The sequence below is a fragment of the Ovis canadensis genome, chromosome 19 (assembly GCF_042477335.2).
Source record: "Ovis canadensis isolate MfBH-ARS-UI-01 breed Bighorn chromosome 19, ARS-UI_OviCan_v2, whole genome shotgun sequence".
In the NCBI taxonomy this organism is placed as follows: Eukaryota; Metazoa; Chordata; class Mammalia; order Artiodactyla; family Bovidae; genus Ovis; species Ovis canadensis.
Window position 1 is genome coordinate 41,732,344 of NC_091263.1, and position 26,471 is coordinate 41,758,814.

General features: G+C 41.5%; 1 protein-coding gene across 1 annotated transcript in view; it reads left to right on the forward strand.

The window, feature by feature from the left end:
* Positions 1 to 1,396: 1,396 nt before the first annotated feature.
* Positions 1,397 to 26,471, forward strand: part of CNTN3 (contactin 3) — a 403,835-nt gene continuing 378,760 nt past the window's right edge. Inside the window, exon 1 of the mRNA XM_069562133.1 lies at positions 1,397 to 1,618. The gene's annotated coding sequence lies outside the window, so the exon portion shown is untranslated. The remainder of the gene's footprint in view (positions 1,619 to 26,471) is intronic.

The window sequence follows — 26,471 nt, forward strand, 5'->3', positions numbered from 1 at the left end:
GGTCTTTTTGGCCCAGGTCACTGCCCTTGACTGGAAGTTGTGTTCCTCTGACAGTAGGGATCAGAGAGAGGAAAGGACAGGAGAGGAGACAGGGCTCATTTAAGTGTAAATTTTTTAAATAAATTTATTTATTTTAATTGGAGGTTAATTACTTTACAATATTGTATTGGTTTTGTCATACATCAACATGTATCTGCCACAAGTATACATGCGTTCCCCATCCTGAACCCCCTCCCTCCCCTTACCATCCCTCTGGGTCATCCCAGTGCACCAGCCCCAAGCATCCAGTATCATGCACTGAACCTGGATTTTTTTTTTTTTTTACTATAAAGGAAAGCAAATTTATGCTACACTTTAAAAACAATGTCAAATAATTATAAAATTCAGTCCCAGTTTCAGTTTTACTCACAAGGACTCTTGTTATCAGTATCTTGGGACATCCTTCCAGAAATGGTGAAGGCATAAATATGCATGCACACATGTATTATGAGCAAAAAACTGAAAATACTTTTCCTGAACCCTTTTTCTCCTAGTAATACCTCTTGAAGGTCATTTCATGCCAATATTGGTATACGTACTTCCCTCTCTGTAGTTGCTGCATTATATTTTACATCCTATGCCTCCACTATGTTTTAACTAGCTAGTCTCCTAATCATGGTAGGCTGTTTCCTACAGTTTTTCAATTAGAAGTAAAGCTACACTGAACAACCCTTGCACAGGTAGGGAAGTAAGTCTAGTCTAGCTGTTCAAAGCACGGGTTTAGGACTTCAGTAGGCTTTCATTCAAGGCCAGGTTCTCCAAACACTGCTATTTAACAAAATAAAGGTGATAAGACCTACCTCACAGGGTCCTTGGAAAAAGAAACCGGCCCCCCCAAGGGGGGAATTATTTTCATAACTGAGTCAATGAAGCCTTAGTCAAATTATTTCCTCATCACTAAAGCAGGGAATAATAATAGATCCAGGGGTGCTCTGGGGACAAGCAATAACTAATTCACTTCAACCGCGCAGTCTACTACCTGGTACAGAGAACCCTGAGTATATTACTGACTTCAATATTAAAATTGTCCATCTTTGTGCACTTGTAGGAGCGAAGCAGCAGGAACCCCCTACCTTTAACCCCGTGCTCCCTGGAGCCCAACTGTGCGCGCAGGAGGCCACCCAGTGGTGACACGTTGACCGCCTCCCCCCCCTCCGGCGCCGCGCCCAGGGCCCTGCGGAGGGCGAACGCACGCGGGCGCACGCGGCCCGAGCGCAAGGCGACGCGGGGTCCGGCGGGGCGCAGCGGGGAGAGCCGGCGGCGCGAGGCGCGGGACCTCGTTGGCTGCTCCGCAGCGCTCCCCGCCCCTCCCGCCCGCGCGTCTCCCCTCCTTCCCGCGCCCGCGCGGAGAGGCGGAGGCGCAGGCAGCGCTTGCTCGGCGCCGGCAGCAGCCACAGCAGACTGGCGCGCGGCGGCCGCGGCTGTCGGGCGGGCGCCGTGGGCTCGGCTGGGAACAGCGCGGACCGGGACACTGCGGCGGCGGCTCGCGCGGGCGCGCACTGCTGCCCGGCGGGCCCGGGCTGTCGGTGGCTGGCAAGTTGGCGGGGCTGGCGCCTGGTCAGCTAGCTGCAGGGGCCAGGTAGGTTCTGGCATGCCCGGCTCCTCGCGCCGTCCGCGTACTGGGATGAGCCATCCGCTAGGGCAAACTTTCCTCACTGGCTTCATGGCTCCTCAGCTCCAAAGTTTGTTTGCGGAGAAATACACCTGAAGGGTCGAGAATAAAAGCTGCCTCTCCTGGCTGCTTTGCTTCAGGGGGGTTATTTTGCCTTTTCTCGGGGGAGGATTGATTTCCGGATAGGAAGACGCCGCATCCCTGGCAGGAGCGTGGCGAAAAGCGAGGTGGGTTCCCCTGGCTTATCCTTTACGGAGCGGTTTTGGCCAGTGAAAGTTGGGAGGAAAAGTTATGAACCATGAGGGTGCAGAGGAAGAACCCCAGGTCCATGGTGCAGACAGTGGAAATGGGAAACCTTTTTTTTTTTTTTTTGCCAGAACCCTCCTTCTGGCTTCCAGCTCTGAGCAAGCCAGGGTGGAGGATGCTTCTATTAGCAATCAAGTTTTCCAGCTGCATTCTGTTTGCACTTTAAAATCTGCAGTCTTGGACGGAATCCTCCGTTGCGTTCATTTGCCAGGTTTTCTCTGATGGGCAGTGATCCAGTGTAATTGAGATTGGGCCGCTCGTCTTTGGATGCTTCTCAGTTCTCTGAGGAGCCCTGCGAAGCTCCCCAAGCAGGTACCAGAATACTGAGATCAGAAAACTAGGAAGTGCTAACCGGGCAGTCCAAGTCATAGCACCTTGGGGGATATTTTGTTTGTTTGTTTGTTTGCTTGATGTGAACAGGTTCTGGGCTCTGCTTCTGCAAAGCTCCACGGCCCGCCAGTCCTATCCTTCCCCGTATCCTTCCCTGTATCGCATTTGTTTATTGATTTACAACACAGAGATGCGCCCGGAGGAATGATTTAATAACAAACGGTGCCCGCTATGGGAAGGAGAGCAAATCTCCGTTCTGAGCCTAAGGGAGGAACACAGACAGAGCTCTGGGAAAGGGGTGGCTAAATCTGTTCATCTCAAACCAAGATGTGCGGAAACAGCTAGAGAAAGCAACAGACAGGAGATGTGTCATGTGCAGGAGGGAGGTCAGAAACCCCAGCTCATATGGTGACTAGCTAAATGCAGAAATAATTTAAAGATGATTAAGCAAGAATAACTGGGGGGGAAAAAAAGTAGGAAGACTGAGTGCTGTGGTCTCTGTCTACCCCCACAGAGATGAATATCATACCAGCTGAAAAAGAATTCTGATCTGTAAATAGATTAAAAACAGGAATTAATCAGAACAATGAATCAGAGCCCTTCTGAGATTGAAAGGAGGAGTAATTGCTTTTGAAACAGCTGTTATGTCTCAATACTGAAGTCAGATGTGTTACTTTTTCCCTGTTAGCCCTGTTTACTAACAGTAACCCGACTTTGGCTGCTGTAACCTGGCATCTGAGTTTGTGGTTTTAACCCTTTGTGGGTCAAGGTACTAGCGACCAAGTTGTCTGGGGTTAATATCCATATCTGTTTGAACAGTGCTTGCAAAATGCCTACTATGTGCCAATTACTAAGTGCAATAAGAGGTTCTCCCAAGTATTATTCATAAAAGATGTCTGATAGGTTCAGCTTTCTTAATGGGAAGACTGCAAATTATAAAATTAGGGGCTTCAGGGATTACTCATGTTTGAATGCTTGCTTGTAATCTGTTGAGAGTCAACATGTGGTTTGAGGACCCCTGAAAGAATCCATATCCATCAGGAACATAAAGCCAATTGCTGCACATTTGTTTTTACATGATTGGTGGGATTATATGCATGGGCCTCCTGTCTAAAGATGGGCTATTGGAGGCATTGAGTGGCTAATTGATTTGCAGCAGAATAGATTCAGGCACTGCCTGCCTCAGCAGACAATAACATTCAGCCCCATGCCCTACTTGCTATCTGGATGTCGTTAATGGCAGCCTGAAGACATGAAGGCATTAAGTTCATTTCTGCAGGAGAACGCTAACTTTTAAATATCCTTTACAACACAACCAGATAGCCCAAGTGTTCCTTCAAATGGGAACAAAACATTTAATAGGATCAAAGTGCTGAGCAGTTTCAACTCGAGCAAAAGATTAGCTGCGGACAACAAGCTGTGGCCTTTCTGTTGCTGATTTATGTTCAATTTTATCATTGTCACATTTCATATATGCCTACTTATTACAAAACAATAACCTCTTCGCTCTGCTGGCAAGGTATGTCTTTCTCTTTTATAAGTTCCTAACTCCTTCTCATCCATTTAGTACACATTTTCCAGCTTTGTTTTTACTGCATAATTTAAGTGTCCAATTTGAAGTTCTCATTAACTCTTAATATGTTTTGTGCTGAAATAGTATATAGATATAATTGCCCCTTTCAAACTGCCAGATCTATATATAGCTCAGTGCATTGTTGCAATGCCACCAAGCAGAGAGGCTCTATTTCCCAGTCACCAGTTAGTAAGTTGTTGGCAGTCAGGTAATGTTATCTTCTGCATTAGGAGATACGCAGATGGCAGGAGAATTTGTTGATGCTGTGCATGTTTGCTTGCCATCTCTGATTTAATCATTACCAGTCCAACTTTAATAACCCTTCTGATCTTAGGGAGGTACTTTGTTTCCCTGAAGATGGGCGTCTCTGAGGTGCTCCTATAGTTTTATTAGTCACTTAATGCTATTGGGCTACTCCTTTCTTACGCTTGAGATTAATGCATTGGATAACACCCCTTTTTGCAAAGATGTTTGGCAGTAATTAGCATGCTGCAGCCACAGAATATTTTAAAATAGAACATTGCTTGAGATCGATGGGTTACAGATCTCAGTCTCAGATCTAATTTGTATAAAAAATTCAGAATTGAGTATCGGATCATGTGTGTGAAATGACTTTTGTGTCCACTCCCCTCAAGTGTTCTTTGCCCCTTAGTCCCTTTCCCCATTGCAGCTCAGTATGTCTCCTAAACACGATGGAATATTCCTTTTGAAAATTTGCTACAGGAGAAACGCACTTTCTCTTTGAAACTTTGTATGCCAAGTTTCAATCCACAGTACAGTTTTATTTCCCCCCCTTTTTATGTACATGTTATAAACAAGAAATAAGGCTTTGTAATAGAAGTGCTGGCAGAACTTTATTGCATCTCAAACAGCTCTGCTACTTGGAATGTAAATATTTGTAGAATCTTTACTGTGCAAGAAGCTGCCTTGCGAAAAAAAGTGAGAAGAAATGACTATTTTATTAAGTAGGATAAAATAATTCAGAAGGTATGCATATTCCTTATGGCAGACACATTGACATTTTAAGAAATAGATTATGTATGTTATAGCAATTCCATAGCACTCTCTTAGGTGCCTTTAGAACTCAGACTATAAATTTTCTGTGTTCTAAAATAGAACAGATTTGTTTTTCTAAATCGTGACTCTGAATGCCTTGCAAATGTTAAGAGATGAGCTCTGTAATTCAAAAAGCACTTTGATTATATAGCTGATAAATGAGCCTGACAGTATACTATTTTTAATAGAAGAAAGAATTATTGGGATCACAATACTTGAAAAACTCTTATTTTGGGAACTAGTGCAACTCAGTTCTCATGTGTCCTTTTGATTATAACTCTAAAACATTTCTCCAATTTGCCCACTTCCCTCCAGTCATATCATCCTACTCCAACTCACCATCTTCTCTCCTGAGACAACTACACTGCCTTCCCTGCCTTCTTTCTTGATTCTTTCCCCCAATTCTTCTCACACAGCTGTCAGGGCAGCATTTTTCTTTTTTCAATGTAAATTAAATTGGTACTTCTCTCCTCCAAGCACTTAGATGGCTTTCTGTGGTGTTCAGAGCTGTTTGTGATAAGAGAGTCCTGTAGGATTCAAACACTACCAGTAAGAACTTACTAGGCTTAATTTTTTATGTCTGTGGTTTTGTTGACCTCTTTCCTGCCTTAGGGCTTCATCTGTCCCGTTGTCTGGTAGCTCTCTTTAGCCTTTACCCCCAACACACAAACACATGAAGACACACACACACACTCTGAAGATTTTGCCTGATGCTCATTCCTTAGGTCACAGTTCAAATACCAATTTCTAAGAGAGGGCTCTTTTACATTTCCTTTCTTCTCTAAATTAGGGCACCTCTGTTAGTCTTTTCCTGTTCATATCCTCCATAACTTTCTGTTCATGTCCTCCTTATTGTTAACTTGGAACTGTTTCCTCATCTAATACCTGTTGACTGTTCTGTGAGCCATCTTTTTTTTTTTTTTTTTGTGAGCCATCTCATAAGCAGTTGTTGTTCAGTCGCTCAGTTGTGTCCAGCTCTCTGTGACCCCATGGACTGTAGCACGCCAGGCTTCCCTGTCCTTGACTGTCTCCTGGAGCTTGCTCAAACTCATGTCCATTGAGTCGGTGATGCCATCCAACCATCTGGTCCTCTGTCATCCCCTTCTTCTCCTGCCTTCAGTCTTTTCCAGCATTGGGGTCTTTTCCAATGAGTTGAGTCTTTTCAAGTGAGTTGGCTCTTTGTATCAGGTGGCCAAAGTATTGGAGCTTCAGTATCAATCATTCCGATGAATAGTCAGGCTTGATTTCCTTTAGGATTGACTGGTTTGATCTCCATGCAGTCCAAAGGACTCTTAAGAGTCTTTGATAGCACCCAAATTTGAAAGAATTGATTCTTCAGCACTGAGCCTTCTTTATAATCCAACACCCACATCCATGTGTGACTACTGGAAAAATCATAACTTTGACTCGACAGACATTTGTCTGCAAAGTAATATCTCTGCTTTTTAATACGTGGTCTAGGTTTGTCATAGCTTTTCTTCTAAGGAGCAAGACTCTTTAATTTCATGGCTGCAGTCGCCATCTGCAGTGATTTTGGAGCCCAAGAAAATAAAGTCTGTCACTGTTTCCATTGTTAACCCATTTTTTGCCATGAAGTAATGGAACCAGATGCCAGGATCTTAGTTTTCTGAAAATGGAGTTTTAAGATAGCTTTTTCACTCTCCTCATTCACTTTCATCAAGAGGCTCTTTAATGCCTCTTTGCTTTCTGCCACAATGTTGTCATCTGCATATCTGAGGTTATTGGTATTTGTCCCACCAATCTTGATTCCAGCTTGTGCTTCATCCAGCCCAGCATTTTGCATAATGTATTCTGCTTACAATCTTAATAAGCAGGGTGACAATATACAGCCTTAGTGTAGTCCTTTCCCAACTTTGAACCAGTCTGTTTTCACATGTCTGGTTCTGACTTGCTTCTTGACCTGCATACAGATCTGTTAGGAGCAGGCACATTATTCCCATCTCTTCAAGAATTTTCCACAGTTTGTTGTGATCCACAGAGTTAAAGGCTTTAGTGTAGTCCATGAAGCTGTGGTAGATGTTTTTCTAGAATTCTCTTGCTTTTTCTGTGATCCGATGGATGCTGACAATTTGATCACTGGTTCCTCTGTCTTTTCTAAATTCAGCTTGTACATCTGGAAGTTATCAGTCCATGTACTGTTGAAGCATAGCTTAAAGGATTTTGAGCGTTACTTTGCTAGCATGTGAAATAGGTGCAATTATGCAGTAGTGTGAACATTTTTTGGCATTGCCCTTCTTTTGGATAGGAATGAAAGCTGAGCATTTCCAGTCCTGTGGCCACCGCTGAGTTTTCCAAATTTGCTGGCATATTGAGTGTAGCACTATAACAGCATCATCTTTTAGAATTTGACATAGCTCAGGTGGAATTCCATCACCTCCACTAGCTTTGTTCATAGTGACGCTTCCTAAGGCCCACTTGACTCCACACTACAGGATGTCTGGTTCTAGATAAGTGATCACACCATTGTGTATATCCATGTCATTATGATCTTTCTTGTATAGTTCTTCTGTGTATGCTTGCCATCTCTTCTTAATCTCTTCTGTCCATACCATTTCTATCCTTTATTGCGCCTATCTTTGCATGAACTCTTCCCTTGGTATCTCAGATTCTCTTGAAGAGATATCTAGTCTTTCCCATTCTATTGTTTTCCTCTATATTTTGCATTGTTCGCTTAGGAAGGCTTTCTTATATCTCCTTGTTATTCTTTGGAATTCTGCATTCACATGGGTATATCTTTCCTTTTCTCCTTTGCCTTTTGCTTTTTTTTCTCAGTTTTTGCTGAGACCTCCTCAGACAACCATTTTGCCTTTTTGCATTTCTTTTTCTTGGGGATGGTTTTGAACAGTGCCTCCAGTACAGTGTTATGAACCTCCATCCATAGTTCTTCAGGTACTCCATCAGATCTAATCCCTTGAATCTGTTTGTCACTTCTACTGTATCATTGTAAGGGATTTGATTTAGATACCTGAATGGTCTAGTAGTTTTCCCTACTTTCTTCAGTTTAAGTCTGAATTTTACAATAAGTAGTTCATGATCTGAGCCACAGTCAGCTCTTGGTCACTTTTTTTTTTTTTTTTTTCTTCTGACTGTATAGAGCTTCTCCATCTTTGGCTGCAAAAAGTATAATGAATTTGATTTCAGTACAGGCTTCCCTGATGGCTCAGATGGTAAAGAGTCCAATTTTGGTATTGATCACCTGATAATGTCCATGTGTAGAGCCATCTCTTGTGTTGTTGGAGGAGGTTGTTTGCTATGACCAGTGTGTTCTCTTGGCAAAACTCTGTTAGCCTTTGTCCTGCTTCATTTTGTACTCCAAGGCCAAACATGCCTGTTACTCCAGCTCTCTTTTGATTTTTTACTTTTGCATTTCATTTGCCTATGATGAAAAAGACACCTTTCTTTGATGTTAGTTCTAGAAGGTCTTGTAGGTCTTCATAGAACCGTTCACCTTCAACTTCTTCACCATTACTGGTTGGGGCATAGACTTGGGTTACTATTATGTTAAGTGGTTTGCCTTGGAAATGATCAGAGAGATTCTGTCATTTTTGAGATTGCACCTAAGCACTGCATTTTGAACTCTTTTGTTGACTGTGATGGCTAATCCATTTCCTTTATGGGATTCTTGCCCACAGTAGTATATATAATGGTCATCTAAATTAAATCTACCTGTTCCCATCCATTTTAGTTCACTGAGTCTGTCGATGTTCACTCTTGTCATCTGTTTGACTACTTTCAATTTACTTTGATTCATGGACCTAACATTCCAGGTTCCTATGCAATATTGTTCTTTACAGCATCAGACTTTACTCCCACCACCAGACACATACACAACTGGGTGTTGTTTTTGCTTTGGCTCTGTCTCTTCCTTCCTTCTGGAGCTATTTCTCCACTCTTCTCCAGTAGCATATCCAGCACCTACTGACCTTAGTTCATCTTTCAGTGTCTTATCTTTTTGCCTTTTCATACTGTTCATGGGGTTCTCAAGGCAAGAATGGTGCAGTGGTTTACCATCCCCTTCTCCAGAGTACCACATTTTGTCAGAACTCTACACCATGACCTGTCCATCTTGGGAGGCCCTACATTGCATGGCTCATAGCTTCATTGAGTTAGATAGAGCTGCAATCTGTGTGATCAGTTTGGTTAAGCAGTTACCGCATCTGTTTTCCTTGCTACTGCAAGGCAGCTTCTGTCATAGTACCTGGCTCACAGTGAGTTTGATCCACCCATGCAGCCTGCTGTTGCTGTTTACTTTCTAAGTTGTATCTGACTCTTTGTGACCCCAAGGACTCTATAACCCTCCAGGCTCCTCTGTCCATGGGATTTTCAAGGCAAGAATACTGGAGTGGGTTGCCATTTTCTTCTCCTGGGGATCTTCCTGACCCAGGAATTGAACCCCTGTCTCCTGCTTGGCTAGTAGATTCTTCAGCACCGAGCCACTAGAAAGCCCTGATCCCACCCATGAGAACTGTGCTTTGGGGGCATCGAGTTTGCAACCTGTGACTGAGCACGCCTCTGACCAAGGATTCCGTGAAGATTCTCCCTGTTCAGCAAAAGTCTGCAGCTGGCTTTCAGAGTATTCTCTCTGTGGCATTGTGTATAGTCTCTTAGATCTCCTGATATCTACTACTTCAGACTTATTTTGTCAATATGGCAGTCATCCTTTTTCTTCTCAAGCTGGTTCAGATTTGGATGATGTCTTCTTTCTTTGACTCTCATCATGGTCCTCAAGGCATGTGGCACCAGAGGTCTTTGGCATCATCTTCTTCCTTTGTTCCTGCAGGTAGTCAATTGTTTAAAAATACAAGAACTTTCATTCAGGTTATTATGCACCAGTGTAGTGTCCGAGGGCTTCCTTGGTGACTCAAGTAAAGAATCCGCCTGCAATTCGGGAGACCCAGGTTTGATCCCTAGACTGGGAAGATCCCTTGGAGAAGGCAATGGATACCTACTCCAGTATTCTTGCCTGGAGAATTCCATGGACAGAGAAGCCTGGTGGGCTATAGTCCATGGGGTTGCCAAGAATTGAACACAACTGAGTGACTAACACCTTCGCTTTAGGGTCCAAGCACTTAATTTCCTGTATACGTTTTACCTAAATACGGCAGGTTAAGAAATGATCTTCCTTCCCACACTCCCTTTCTTGCTCCAGTCTTTCCAACCCATGGTGTTGTGTTAATCCATCTTGTGTCATTGGACACTCACTGCTAGAGAAAAAGTGCCACTGATGCAGCCTGTCTACGTGAGACTTCTTCCCCTGGTTCCCCCCACATAGAGCATTCCCACTACAGGCATCTTTCCTTACAATTCACTGTGACACGACTTCAGGGTCTCTGCACCCAGGGGTTCCATCTCAAGCCCCTCATTCCCATTTCAGTTCATCTCTACCCTCAATTCACTGTTACCTCTGACAGGAAAGCTCTTTACTTTCAGTCCTACCATTTATCCAGTCATGCCCATCCATGTCTCTTCAAGAAGTCTTTCTTGTCCTCCCAGACTAGATGTGCCCCGTGCTGTCTGCTCTTTCCTGTGTTTTAAAATGTTCTTTAGAGAGACAATGGATTAGAGTTTAACACTGTTCATTTTTTAACATCTGCCTTTCCTGATAGGCTGTGAGTAGAATGAAACCTACATATTAGGATTTTGGTAAGTATTTGTGGAAGGAAAAAAAAGGTAGATTAGTTATATTAGGGCTTCTTTTTTTGAACTTAAAATTATTTTAGTGTATATGTAAATATTTTATTTTACTTTACACAGGGTGACAAGCCATTCGTTGACAGTAGATGAATATCTTGATAATGATCTGAATTTAGAAAATTCTTTTAACAGACCTGTACCCTAAAAGAACCATAAGCTAAAGGTTGTCAGTATCATGGATTGGTCCTTGGTGTAATTGGTTCATTTTAGTGCAAGGGGATAATTTGGAATTCTCAAATTTCATTTTTTTATTAGAATAAAACATTCGGATAAGAAATAACTAAATGACTACATTGCAAGAAATCAAAAGCATTTCTTCCTGAGCTATAAGTAATTGCTTATAAATGGATGAAAGCTTTATGAGCATTAAGCAGTCTCACCAGTTATCCTTCAAACAGAAAGCCCCTTTTATTGTGCTGAATATACTCTTTTTTCACTGCTTCCCAGTTAATTATCTTTCTAGAAACATGGACTGTCCTTCTTGAAATAATGGAAATCCCTTGGCTCTTACAGGACTTTTGGAGTTACCTGTGGGAGTGAGTCTTGGTAACCTACATCTTAAAACTTTTTGTTTTGAAGTTATTTTACTCATAGCAAGTTGCAAAGATAGTACAAAGAGTTCTGAATATCCTTCACCATCTACCCGTGATGGTGACATTGCCTATAGCTGTAGTATGATACCAGAACCAGTAAATCGATCCTAGTATGTTACATTAACTAGACAACAGATCTTATTCTGGTGTCACTATTGTTTTAACCTGATTGCAATAATGTGTTTATACCTCTGTGCTGTTTTATGCCATATATAGGTTCATGAGTCTAGAATTTTAATTTAAAGGACAACTATCCTGAGAGCTGCGGTTTCCATGTGAGCTTACACTGATGTAATATTTTTCAAGTTATCTTTGAGGTGTCAAAAGTTCCACTTCTATAGACCTTTTTCCATGCAAATATTTGTCTTCTTAAATATCATGCAGTTCTTTACCTTGGAGTTGCCTGTATGTTAAAAAAAATAAAAAAGTTGCTATGGAAATGGAAATCTTGGCATTTTATAAACCAGGATATGACATTTGGCTGGTTCTCTGTGGTCATTGGTTTCGGAATCTGTGTTGACTTTCAGTACTACTTTTAACAAGACCTGCAGGTAAACGTGTTTGTTTAATCAGAGTTGGATAGCACTTTTATGCCACCAGGATGAAGACCCAGCTGAATGCGTTCTTGTATTTAAAAACTGAATCAGAGTCCATTTTTATTTCTTACATAGAAATAGTCACTCTTTAAAATAACTTAACACGTTGCAGTAGACGGTAATGACCCTTTACAGGCAATTAAAATCAACCGAACAGTGTAGCTAGGGATCTAATCTTACGGCTGCTACTCACTTGGGCTGGCTGCCTCTGTGAATGTAAAGCAGCAGAAAGTTGCTGATTACCATTCCTTGTTACTAATTCTGATGAATATTCTGAGGCCTCTAGAATATAGATAAGGCACAGTTGTACCCAAGTTGGGTGCATAGAGCAGTAGACAGTACCTCCTTACCCTCACCCATTCCCTATACCTACAAAGGCGTTCACATTTATATATTAGGCAGTTTGCCATTTTTCTCAACTATTCTCAGTGACTCTTTACTGGGACTTCTTTTAGTTTTGACAAGCAAAACCAACTAAGTGCTGTGTATACCTGCTGTGCAGTTTGGAAACTTGAGTCTTACGTGTCAAATATTTTCTCGCTCATATTCTCATGCCATTAAATAAAATGTTTCTCATATGCAGTGGAAAGATAATACATGTTTATATTTAGTGCTAATTTACTGAATTGTTATTTCACTAATATTAAGCAGTAATTGCCTCTGTGGGGTTGTTGTTGTAGTACTCATTAGAAATATTAGTTTTTAAAAATAACAAAAAGGTCTTAGTATATAGGTTTTGTTGTGTCATGAAACAAACCATATATTCTGTAAAGGTTCTTATACATGGAGGGTATACATATCTCCAAAGATGAGAAATGCTAGATTTACAGGCATTATTTCTTTTTAATCTAATAGGGTTATAATTGTCTGTTGCTGTAAATGTTTTTGCATTACAACTAGCTTGGGAATACCTTGTCATTTTTCCAGAAACTTCTTATGGAGTTTTCTTTCTGAATCTTGATTTTCTTTTTTTAAATTATGATTCCATCTGATTATTAGTAATCTGATTATTTCTTTGTCATTCTTCCCACCCACTTTGATTTATCTACCCAACACACCTTACCCAAGACATAGATTAGAATAGGGAATAGATTAATCCCAAATCATAAAGTCATAGGACTTCCCAGGTGGTACTAGTGGTAAAGAGCTCACCTGCCAATGCAGGGAACGTAAGTGATGGAGGTTTGATTCTTGGGTCAGGAAGATCCCCTGGAGGAGGGCATGGTTACCCACTCTAGTATTCTTGCCTGGAGAATCCCATGGAGAGAGGAGCCTGGTGGGCTGCAGTTCATAGGGTTGCATAGAATCTGACAGGACTGAAGCGACTTAGCCTACGCGTGTGCGTGCGCGCGCGCGCACGCACACACACACACAACTTCATAGTGTAAGAAATGCATCCATTTTTTATGCGTTCAAGCAGAAGAGAATAAAATCTAATGATGGGGAGGCTTTTGCAGTTTTATATATAGGGTTAAATGTCAGTGTTATTTAAAGTTAGTATCTTCTTCCTCCTTTCTTTTTCATCTCCCCTTCTCTTTATTTCCTTTTCTTAGTTTTATTTCTTGCTTTAGGGTCATATTTTTGAACTGACTCTTCTATACTGACCCCTAGTAGGTAAATTTTTTCAGTTGTCTGTAATTGAAAAAATTACATATGTTTGTAGGTGTCCCCCACCCCCCACCCCCAGGGTGGGGAAAGGAAAGTCTAAACTGTGTCTGTCAAGTTTGATTGTCAGAGAAAAATAACTTTAGAAAAAGATAAAGCACACATCAGCCCTGTGGGAGACTGTCTGCAAAGATGGCTGCAATAACACTGTCCTTGGTACTCTGCTCTTTCTTCCCTTTAAGCAATGAATCTATTTCCCTTCCCTTTGGGCTAAGTTATAGTATTTGAGCAATAAAATGTGGATAAAGTGAAGTGTAGGTATGAATGTAAATGCTGATCCTCAATCTTAAGACACTGGGAGGTTCCATTCTTGCCATGAGTTGTTGTTTTAGTTGCTAAGTCACGTCTGACTCTTTGCAACCCATGGACTGTAGTCCGCCAGGCTCCTCTGTCCATGGGATTTCCCAGGCAAGAATATTGGAGTGGGTTGCCATTTCCTTCTTCCAGGGATCTTCCAGAACCAGGGACTAAACCTGTTTCTCCTGCATTGGCAGGCGGATTCTTTATCACTGAGCCCCCTGGGAAGCCCATCTCTCCCTGAGACCACCATGTAAAAAGTCCAGGAAAGCCTTGTAACAGTGAGTAGCCAGATAAAGGCAGAGCCAATAGCCAAAATTGGTAATCAGTCATGTGAGTGATCAGGTAAGCCATCGGAAGATTAATATTACATGAATGACCCCAGGCATAATGGCAAACCAATTGCTCAGGTTAACTCATGTCAAACGCATAATAATCAGCAAATACATGTGGTTAAGTGATTCAGTTTGGGGGTAGTTTATACAGCAATAAAACACACATTCTAATTTTTAAAACATATTACAAAAGATACTGCTGCTAAGTTGCTTCAGTCGTGTCCAACTCTGTGCAACCCCATAGATGACAGCCCACCAGGCTCCGCCGTCCCTAGGATTCTCCAGGCAAGAATACTAGAGTGGGTTGCCATTTCCTTCTCCAATGCATGAAAGTGAAAAGTGAAAGTGAAGTCACTGAGTCATGTCCAACTCTTCGTGACCCCATGGACTGTAGCCTCCTAGGCTCCTCCGTCCATGGGATTTTCCAAGCAAGAGTACTGGAGTGGGGTGCCATAGGTAAATGTTAAAAACAAAAACTGGTCACATTTTAAAAAAATGTGGGATCTTATCTCTTTTTTGTTATTTTATAAATATTTTTAGTCAGCTTTTCTTTTATAACTATCTGAAAATCTCAAGGGTTTCTAACGATAGAGTCCCCTCCCCTCTGTTCCCTGTGAGCAGAGGGTTGGCTCTGGGACGGTCTGGCTCCCTTCCATTCTGTGGAGTGACTGTGCTTCTGCCCGAAGTTGCTTTCCATTTTGGAGTCCAGGTTGAAGGCCCAGCTGTAGTGGATACTGTGGTGCTCTCCCCAGGTCCACCTCTTCAGGGCCGATGTATCTACCCATGTCTGCTTTGAAAACCAGCTATCAATGGCCCTCAGCTTCCTCTCTCACCTAGGAATTTCTTTTTGTGTAGGGAGCTGGCTCAGCCAAGTTTATGCCTTTTCTTGGGTGGTGGCTCATACAGGTGACTGGCTGATACAGGGACAACAAACCCTGGTTCCCAGGTTTTGGCACAACTCTGAAGGATCATCCCAACTCCAAAAGCCTTTTAGGACCAACTGATGCCTCCATTGCAGCTACTGTACCAGTTCCCCTCTGGCTGTTCTTGCCTTTTTTCTTTTTTTAACTTCCTAATACCTCCCCCCCCCACACACTTTTTTCACAATCATTTCTCCGTTAAACCTTCTTCGTCTCAGATTTTGTTCCTAGGGAATTCAAGTTAAGAAGGGTCCTTATTTCGGCTATATTGTCATGGAAGGGAATAGAAACCCAAGGGGCTTACCTGAACTGTGCAGTTGCTTTCAAAACTTTGGTTAGAACTGGTCATATATCTGGTTTTCTAGCATTTCATTGGCCAGAAGCCACCATATGGTCAATAAAAAGATAAAGTAAATGTTTACAAATAATAGTAAGTCTACCATATTGTACCTCATGCACACAAAGTATGCTTTTAATCACATGTATACAAATTTTGCTCACTCCCTCTACAAAAACTATACCCCCAAAGTCTTATCTAATCATATCATCAGGCTAGAAGTCTAAGATTTTAGTAAAGTCCCAACATCTTATGAGACTAAACCAGACCCTTCCTAGCACATTACAGTTTCTTCCGGGTCCTGGTGTATGTCTCATTTCTTAATATTCTATCAAAAAACTGCATGGGCAAGACAATGGGCAGAAACGCATTCCACATATAGGTCTGGGGGTGAAGAACTATTTGTGAATCATGAGTACAGTTTACATGTATGATTGATTTATTGCCACAATGATTCTACATAAATAGCAACCAGAAAATTTCAGTAGCCTCAAAGAGAAATTTATCTAGTTTTCACGTTTGCAGGTTGGCTGGGGTGGCTCTGCTGAACTCAGCTACGCTTGCTCATGTTTTTGTGGATGAGTTGAGGGTTGGCACATCTTGACTGGGCTTTGCTCAAGCTGCAGGTCTGGCTGATTCAGGTGTTTCCACACGTTATTCCGGGGTGCAAGCTGAAGGAGAAGCTCCGTGGTGGAAACTATTCTCATGCCAGGTGCATGAATACAAAAGGATAAGTAGAAACACAGAAGGTCGATTACAATCTTGGCTTGAAACTAGCATGTCACCTTTGTATGTTCTGTGGGCCATAACAAGAAACACGGCCAAAGCCAAATTCCAGGGAATGGGACTATCCTCTGCCCCTTAAGTGGGAGGAACTGTCACATGGCCAAGGCACAGGTAGGGAGGGTTGGAGAATTCTGCCGTACCAGCAAGCCTCATATCCATTAAGCATTGTAAATGCCCTCTAGATTTTAGTTGCTTTTCAAATAAGGAACAGGAAATGTAAATGGCAGTTTATTGCCTTTGAATGAATTATAACTCTTTAATTGCTGCCTGAGTGGAAGAGTTCAGTATGAGGTGCAGTAATAGAAAATATAATGAAGGCTCTAAGGGAGCATACAGTCCAATGGGAGGAACTGGCATGTATTTAGAAACCTAGTGAACAATATTATGAAATTGTGCCTGTCATAATGCTTGTGCGTCTTGATCCAGGCAAACTTTGTTTACCACTTAATAGTCTGTGACCTTGGCTACATCTTTAAAGTTGGAATATTGATTCCAACTGTGTAGATTTGTTGTAATAAGTATAGGAGGTAAGGACCTTAGGGGAGAGTCAATAGTTCTGCTACCTATCGATATTTGTCTTTGTACAATATTAGTGGTGGTGTCCTTAGTATTCTCTATTTGCATTCTCTCTCTCTATATATATAAATTCATAGAAAAATGGAAATGTGATATATGTGAAAAGACAAGGGGGTTCAGAAGATAAGGAATCTGAGCTGACTATCAAGCAGAATGATCAGGGAAGGCCTCCTGATTGTTGGGAAGAGCTGTCCTGGCAAGTTCTTGAACCAGTAGATCATTTCCATGCTTGTTGCAGTGGAGAACATGTTAGGTGGATAGTTGGCAGGTTGTAAATTGTGACAGGGGAAGATTTTGCTTTGGGTGGAGTGTCAGGTATGAGAGCATGGAAGTAGATTGGAGGTTGTGTCCTGTTGTGAATCTCAGGTACTAAGAGACCAAAGGGAGGGGTGGATCTAGGTAAAATCCCTCTTTGTATTGCTTTCATGTTAGGTCCAAAAATGCTTATACAGCTTAGCATCTTAGATTATATTTTACTAGTGAGACCAAAAAGATTCATTGAATACCTTAGGTCAAATAACAGATTAACAGCCTAACCAGAAATGGAATCTGCCTGTCCCATGTCCAGAAGCAATGCATATTTTACCCCAGAACAGCCTCCACTTATAAGAAAAACTATATATATATATATATATATATATATATAACTGTAAATGAGAGCTATTGCCTTGTCTTCCATAGTGATAGTGAGTGAACTTTTCTACTCATCTCAGACCCCAAGTAGACTCATTTTTCTCTCTATGTAAAATTTCATCTCTGACTAAAATTAACTTTATTTTTCAGGACCTATTTCAGCTTCCTTTCCCAACTTCCCTTCCCAGCTTAACCCTGTCATTTCCCTTCTTTCCAAGGTGGTCTGCTCTTTCCTCTTTTGGTCATGGAGACTTTGATTGGCTCCTTTTCCTTCTCCCTCAAATGAATCATTTACTTTTCTCTCCCCTCTTTTCCCCCTTCATTGTAAAGAGAGGTATGCAAAATCTAATGAAAACTTTCACCTGTCACTGGTGCTTTCCTCTCCATCATCCCGCATTAATATCTGGAATCCTCTTGATTTTTTTTTCTTTAAGATTTATTTATCTATGGCTACGCTGGGTCTTCTTTGCTGTGCAGGCTTTTCTCAAGTTGTGGCGAGTGGGGGCTGCCGCTTGTGGTACACGGGCTTATCATTGCAGTGGCTTCTCTTGTTGCAGAGCATACGCTCTGTGGCACACAAACTTCAGTAGTTGCAGTTTGCAGTCTCTAGAGTACTGGCTCAGTAGCTGTGTTGCACAGGCTTAGTTGCTCTACAGCATATGGGATCATCCTGGACCAGGGATCAAACCAGTATCCCTTGCATTGCAAGGCTGATTCCCAACTAGTGGACCACCCAGTAGCCCTTAATGATTTTCCTTCTTCTGTCAAAATAATGTGCTATGCTGATGAGCACAATTATGAGTTGCTCAGTCATGTCTGACTCTTTGCAACCCCATGGGCTGCGGCCCAACAGGGTCTTTTGTCCATGGAATTTTCCAGGCAAGAGTACTGGAGTGTGTTGCCATTTCCTGCTCCAAGCAATCTTCCCCACCCAGGGATTGAACCTGCATCTCTTGCGTCTCCTGCGTTGGCAGGCAGATTCTTTACCACTGTGCCACCTTGGAACCCCCTTGAAAATCATACCCATCTTTTAAACAATTCACCTTAACATCTCCCTTCTCACATCTCTGTCTCTCTCGCTCTCTCTAGTTAGTTTAATCTAAAAGTCTAAACCTATTTATCTTAATTGTTTGCTTTATTACTGTAAGAAGCTATTGATAATCGTTTACCCCTTCTGAAGGAAAGGATGATTTCTTTCCTGCCCCATTGTTGATGGCAGGCTTGGTCCCTTGACTTACTTTGGTCAAAGGAATGTGAACATCTCACATTTAGTCCCTCCCTGCAGAGACTCCGGGAGCCCATCTGTGGTTCTGTGTGTCCTCATCTGCTTCTGCAGCCATGAAAGCCTGAGCTTAGATGGAGTTTCCGTGAGCCTCGGAGCTGAGTGGCTGCCCTGAGCAGAGCCCCCTGTGGACTTGCAGTGGACATCAAATATGAGCACGAGTTGCCATCTACAGAGATTTGCAAGTTGTTTGTTGGTATAGCATAGCCTCCTTTATGCCGGTCAGTATACAATGTCTACTTGGATGTTTCAGAGCCCTTCAGCCTTGATATGTAGAGAGCTGACCTTGTCAAGCCAGAGTCCTGGCCAGAGTTACTTTTCTACCAATGTGTTGTCCATTGTGCCCACAGGAAAACAACACCAGAATCAAGTCAGTTGCTCAACCCGAAAACCTAGGATTTCCTGCTGACTTCTTCCCCTTTTTTGAGGCATAAATTAGCAATAAGTCCTGTCTTTCCTATGTCCAGAACATCTGCTGAAACTGCCCAGTTCCCTCCACCTTTAATGCCAACAACTTCAGCTAAACTACCATCATCATTTTTCTCAATTATTGCAAAAGCATACATTCTGGCTTCTGTCTCCAATATCTATTCTTGACTGTTCTGATTCTGTTTTCACACTGCATCATGTGTTTTAAATACAAAACCCTGTTGAGATGCTTACCAAAACTCTGATAAATTTCAGTTGATCTTAAGTTAAAGTCCAGGTTACTTGACATGAGTCCTGAGGACTCTGTGTGATCTCTCACCCTCCTGCCCCCTCTGGGCTTTATTATGGGGGAGGTCCTCCTTGTGCTTTTTGATTCTAACAGTGATGGATGTCTTCCATTTCTTTTTTTTTTTTATTTTTTTTAAATTTTTTTTAATTTTAGTTTTTTATTTTTTAAATTTTAAAATCTTTAATTCTTACATGCATTCCCAAACATGAACCCCCCTCCCACCTCCCTCCCCATAACAACTTTCTGGGTCATCCCCATGCACCAGCCCCAAGCATGCTGCATCCTGCGTCAGACATAGACTGGCGATTCAATTCACATGATAGTATACATGTTAGAATGTCATTCTCCCAAATCATCCCACCCTCTCCCTCTCCCTCTGAGTCCAAAAGTCCGTTATACACATCTGTGTCTCTTTCCCTGTCTTGCCAGACCTTTGCATATACTGTTACAAATGGCTGGGTTACACTTCCCATTGCTTCTGCGTCACCTTCACACATATCAATAGGTTCATACATACATACCCAGCAGCCATTGCCTGACTTACTCCTCCTCCTCTTAAGAATTTCAAATTAAACAGCATTCCTGAACAGGTTATGATCTTTTGCTCTACCTTTTGTATCTCTCATTATTCTTATTTGGTGTGTATTTTCCAGATTGAGTAGTTTGAGAGAAGGAAACATGTCTTTATTTTGGCCCCTCTGGGTTATACTCCCAATGGGCAGAGAGTACCCTCTCAAAATTATTGAATCAATTAGAAAAAAATCTGCAAATAACCTGCAAACCACTCATGAGCGTTCCCTGTTTGAATTCTCGTAACTCTTTGTATAGTTGAGATTTTTCAGCACTGTTTAATGTGGACTAATTACGTGCTAAGTGCTATGCTAACCACTTCATTTAATCCTTACAAAAAATGAGCCACTTTTCTTATGATGCTTATATTGCTTCAACATAGTTATTTCTAGATTTAGAAAAAAAATCTCCATACCTTTATTTTAACTTTGTTATTTTGGGCTTCCCAGGTGGTGCTAGTGGTAAAGAACCCCACCTGCCAATGCAGGAGACTTAAGAGACATAGGTTTGATCCCTGGGTAGGGAAGATCCCCTAGAGGAGGGCATGGCAACCCACTCCAGTATTGTTGCATGGAGAATCCTGTGGACACAGGAGCCTGGAGGGCTGGAATCCATGGGGGTCACATAGAGTCAGACACAACTGAAGCAGTTTAGCAAAGGGCAGCACATGATAGCATTTGGCATTATATATTATCATTGGCTTTTTTTTTTTTGAGTTTTTTTGAAAAGGTTTTATTTTTATTTTTATTTTTTTTAGTTTTTTATTTTTTAAATTTTAATATCTTTAATTCTTACATGCGTTCCCAAAGCTTTATACCCCTCTACACTATAAAATTTTCTACCTGCTGGTCACCTGTTTGTGGCATACAATCGGTATCTTTGTAGCCATTCCATATTCATTTAATGAATTAATAATCATGCTTAAATGCACATTATATTGTTGATATTACATGATGAAGAGGTCTGACAGAATGTGGTCCACTGGAGAAGGGAATGACAAACCACCTCGGTATTCTTGCCATGAGAACCACATGAACAGTATAGGACAGGATAGGACACTGAAAGAGGAACTCCTCAGGTTGGTAGGTGCCCAATAAGCTAATGGAGATCAGTGGAGAAATGACTCCAAAAAGAATAAAGGAATAGAGCCAAAGCAAAAACAACACCCAGGTGTGGATATGACTAGTGATAGAAGCAAGGCCCCGTGCTGTAAGGAGCAATATTGCACAGAAACCTGGAATGTTAGGTCCATGAATCAAGGCAAATTGGAAGTGGTCAAAAGGAGATGGCAAGAATGAACGTTAACATTCTAGGAATCAGCGAACTAAAATGGACTGGAATGGGTGAATTTAACTCAGATGACCATTATATCTACAACTGTGGGCAGGAATCCCTTAGAAGAAATGGAATAGCTTTCATAGTCAACAAAAGAGTCTGAAATGCAGTACTTGGATGCAATCTCCAAAATGACAGAATGATCTCTGTTCGTTTCCAAGGCAAACCATTTGATATCACGGTAATCCAAGTCTGTGCCCTGACCAGTAATGCTGAAGAAGCTGAAATTGAACGGTTATACGAAGACCTATAAGATCTTTTAAAACTAACACCCAAAAAAGATGTCCTTTTCATTATAGGGGACTGGAATGCAAATAGGAAGTCAAGACACACCTGTAGTAACAGGCAAATTTGGCCTTGGAGTATGGAATGAAGCAGGGTAAAGACTAATAGAGTTTTGCCAAGAGAACGCACTGGTCATAGCAAACACCCTCTTCCAACAACACAAGAGAAGATTCTACACGTGGACATCACCAGAAGGTCAAGGCCAAAATCAGATTGATTATATTCTTTGCAGCCAAAGATGGAGAAGCTCTATACAGTCAGCAAAAACAAGACCAGGAGCTGACTGTAGCTCAGATCATGAACTCCTTATTGTCAAATTCAGACTGAAATTGAAGAAAGTAGGGAAAACCACTATACCATTCAGGTATGACCTAAATCAAATCCCTTATGATTATACAGTGGAAGTGAGAAATAGATTTAAGGGACTAGATCAGATAGACAGAGTGCCTGATAAACTGTGGATGGAGGTTTGTGACATTGTACAGGAGACAGGGATCAAGAACATCCCCAAGAAAAAGAAATGCAGAAAAGCAAAATGGCTGTCTGGGGAGGCCTTACAAGTAGGTGTGAAGAGAAGAGAAGTAAAAAGCAAAGGAGAAGAGGAAAGGTACACCCATTTGAATGCAGAGTTCCAAAGAATAGCAAAAAGAGATAAGAAAGGCTTCCTCAGCAAACAATGCAAAGAAATGGAGGAAAACAATAGAATGGGAAAGACCAGATATCTCTTCAAGAAAATTAGAGCTACCAAGGGAATATTTCATGCAAAGATAGGCTCAATAAAGGACAGAAATGGTATGGACCTAACAGAAGCAGAAGATATTAAGAAGAGATGGCAAGAATGCATAGAAGAACTGTATAAAAAGGATGTTCATGACCCAAATAACCATGACGGTATGATCAGTCACACTCACCTAGACCTGCACATCCTGGAATGTGAAGTCAAGTGGGCCCTAGGAAGCATCACTATGAACAAAGCTAGTGAAGGTGATGGAATTCCAGTTGAGCTATTTCAAATCCTAAACGATGATGCTGTGAAAGTGCTGCACTCAATATGCCAGAAAATTTGGAAAACTCAGCAGTGGCCACAGGATTGGAAAAGGTCAGTTTTCATTCCAATCCCAAAGAAAGGCAATGCCAAAGAATGCTCAAACTACCACACAATCGCACTCATCTCTCATGCTAGAAAAGTAATGCTCAAAATTCTCCAAGCCAGGATTCAGCAATATGTGAACTGTAAACTTCCAGATGTTCAAGCTGGTTTTAGAAAAGGCAGAGGAAGCAGAGAACAAATTGCCAACATCCTCTGGATCATCGAAGAAGCAAAAGAGTTCCAGAAAAACATCTATTTCTGCTTATTGACTATGCCAAAGCCTTTGACTGTGTGGATCACAACAAACTGTGGAAGATTCTGAACGAGATGGGAATACCAGACCACCTGACCTGCCTCTTGAGAAACCTGTATGCAGGTCAGGAAGCAATAGTTAGAACTGGACATGGAACAACAAACTGGTTCCAAATAGGAAAAGGAGTACGTCAACACAATATACATCAAGTATATTGTCACCCTGCTTATTTAACTTATATGCAGAGTGCATCATGAGAAATGCTGGGCTGAATGAAGCACAAGCTGGAATCAAGATTGCCGGGAGAAATATCAATAACCTCAGATATGCAGATGACACCACCATATGGCAGAAAGCAAAGAAGAACTAAAGAGCCTCTTGATGAAAGTGAAAGAGGAGAATGAAAAATTTGGCTTAAGCTCAACATTCAGAAAACTAAGATTATTGCATCTGGTCCCATCACTTCATGGGAAATAGATGGGGAAACAGTGAGAACTGTGTCAGACTTCATTTTTTTTGGGTTCCTAAATCACTGTGGATGCAGCCATGAAAATAAAAGACACTTACTCCTTGGAAGGAAAGTTATGACCAAACTAGACAGCATATTAAAAAGCAGACATTACTTTGACAACAAAGGTCCGTCTAGTCAAGGCTATGGTTTTTCCTGTGGTCATGTATGGATGTGAGTGTTAGACTGTGAAGAAGGCTGAGCCTGAAGAATTGATGCTTTTGAACTGTGGTGTTGGAGAAGACTCTTCAGAGTCCCTTGCACTGAATGGAGACCCAACCAGTCCATCCTAAAGGAGATCAATCCTGGGTGTTAATTGGAAGGACTGATGTTGAAGCTGAAACTCCAGTACTTTGGCCACCTGATGCGAAGAGCTGACTCATTGGAAAAGACCCTGATGCTAGGAAAGATTGAGGGCAGGAGGAGAAGGGGGCGACAGAGGAATAGATGGTTGGATGGCATCACCGACTCATGGACATGGGTTTGGGTGGATTCCGGGAATTGGTGATGGACAGGGAGGCTTGGTGTGCTGCGGTTCATGCAAGTGCAAAGTGTCGGTATGCCTGAGCGAGTGAACTGAGCTGATTATGATTATTATTAACTTTTTTTTCTCTGTGCCTTGTAACTAGTAGATGTCTCACTGGAAGGAAATATTTGTTCATTAATTCTTTTGTAGAATTAATGTGCGTGGAAATGACACGGTGTTGAATTCAATTATAAATGTATCGGTTACTTTTTGCAGGGTAACAAATCATCCCCAAATTTAGTGGTTTTTAAAACAGTCACTTTATCATTTACAGCTCTGTAAGCGAGATATTCAGTCAGGGTTCTTCAGGCACAGCGCATCTTTAATCTGCGTCTGGGTCTGGGAATCTAAGATACCTTTACCCCCAAGTTTGTTGCCTCCTGGGGTAACTGGACTGACTGGGACCTGGACGGGTTGCTTTGTCATTGTTACTGTTACTGAACCTGTCATGGTCAGTAAGCTAACCTTGGTTTCCTTTACTTCCCGTGAGAGTGAAAGTGGAAACCTCTCAGGTCTAGCCCTGGACGGAGCAGAATGTCCCTTCTGCTGTGTTCTGTTGAGCAAAGCATGTCACCAGGCCAGTCCAGAATCAAGAACAGGCGATACATACTTGATGGGAAGAAGCAATGTGGCACACAGCATTCGGAGGAACTGTTCTGCTTTAATTAGTTATTTATTTATTTGTGGCTGTGCTGGGGCTTTGCTGCATTCATTCTTTCTTTAGTTGCAGCAGGCGGGACCACTCTATAGTTGTGGAGTGTGGGCCTCTCTTTGCGGCGGCTTCTCTTGTTGCAGAGCACGGCTCTAGGGCTCATGGGCTACAGTAGCCGGGGCACTCTGGCTTAGTTACTCCTAGGCATGTGGGATCTTCCCGGCCCGGGAGTTGACCCTGTGTTCCCTGCATTGGCAGACAGATTCTTAACCACTGCACCACAGAGAAGTCCAAGAATTGTTGACTGCTATATTTTCAGACGATTTTCCACTCTAAGGGAACTCTGTATCTTCTAAATTTTCTTCTAGAAGTTTCCAAGGTACTCTTAAATGATATGGGGTGTGGGAAGTCTATTCTGTTAAATTCAATGTCTTGTAATTTATTGAAAGTTAATATTTCTTTTTTGTAAAACCTGAGGTAATTTCTAAGACTTACCCATTCTATTTCTCTCATTACCACATTTATTTTTAGTATTGCTAGACGTGTCTAACTTTTATGATTAAGAACAATATACAGAAATTAATCCTGGTGAGTGAATTAGAATGAGAAGTGTCACCTGCGAAGATAGCTTTGAACATGGTAAACTTGTTTCAAATATGTTGTGATGATATTTGATTGGTTTTAAAATTTACATATGCAAAGTGCAAACTCTGGAAAAAGAAACTCCCAAGTCCATTGTCATGTAAGTATGAAAGAAGTATTCTTCCTCTATGAGCGCTACTCTAACTTTATCTATTTAAAAAAATAAATGTACTGATCAATGCCATGAATAATTAAGTGAAAGGAGTTGTGGGATTTGGGGCTCTTTTCTTTTTAGTAATTGTAAATTCCATTTCACTAAGCCGCAGCTCAGTAAGTAGGCGGAACAAAGTCTGGGTTACTCCTTAGCCAAAAAAAAAAAAAAAAAGAACCAACAACCAACTCCCCAGTAAATTTTAGTTGTAGGCAGATTTTCGCTTAGAAAAGAGTTTTGCTTATAGATATTTTTCCCATATGATTTTAAATTATATGAAGAGGTTTATATATCTAATGAAATTATTCTTCCATGGATAACGATGAAGTCTTTCTTTCTTAAGTGGTTATAAACAGTGGTTTTTTGGTTCAGGACCAAACCTAGTATAAGTCTAATTTATCAGCCCTTGTATACAGTCAATCTGCACTGATGATTCCCGTCAGACCTTTGAACTGATGAGACGGTGAATGGAGTCCTCTTATCCTTCTCATTACTTTGCTGCTTTAAAATTCTCTGTAAATGAAATGGATGGTATATTTAAATTGTCTGCTTCTCCTGCAAGTAAGTATACCTAGGAGGATGGGAGGAACATTAATTCCAGGGCAACATTGCTCATGCATCCGTTGAAGGGAAAAGGATTAATTCCAGGTCCATAAGGTTCATATTGATGCCATGTTGGAGACAGAACTCTGCCTCATAAACAGTAATACCTTGTAGTGAAAGAATTATAGTTTTTCCAGCTGGAAGGACCTTTGGTACTCAAGTCCATTTGCTTTCTTTATTTTGCATTCATTGACTTGCTCAGGATATGGGATCCATGGATTTCAATGTTGATGCTATTAATACATTGTAGGGTTTTCTGCTGTTGTTTTGTATACATTGTTTTAATGCTTTTTTGAAATAGGAGAGGTTGTTTAGAATATGTAACTACAGTACTATTTTTTTTTTTCATATAAGTGTAGGCACTGATGGAATTGCCCACTGCAAACATCCCTATAACCTAGCACACCCACGTGGAGTGCACTAGGATATTTCCAACAAACCAGATGCTGATAGCCTATTGAGAGGCTGCCTGTGCTTCTTAACTCAC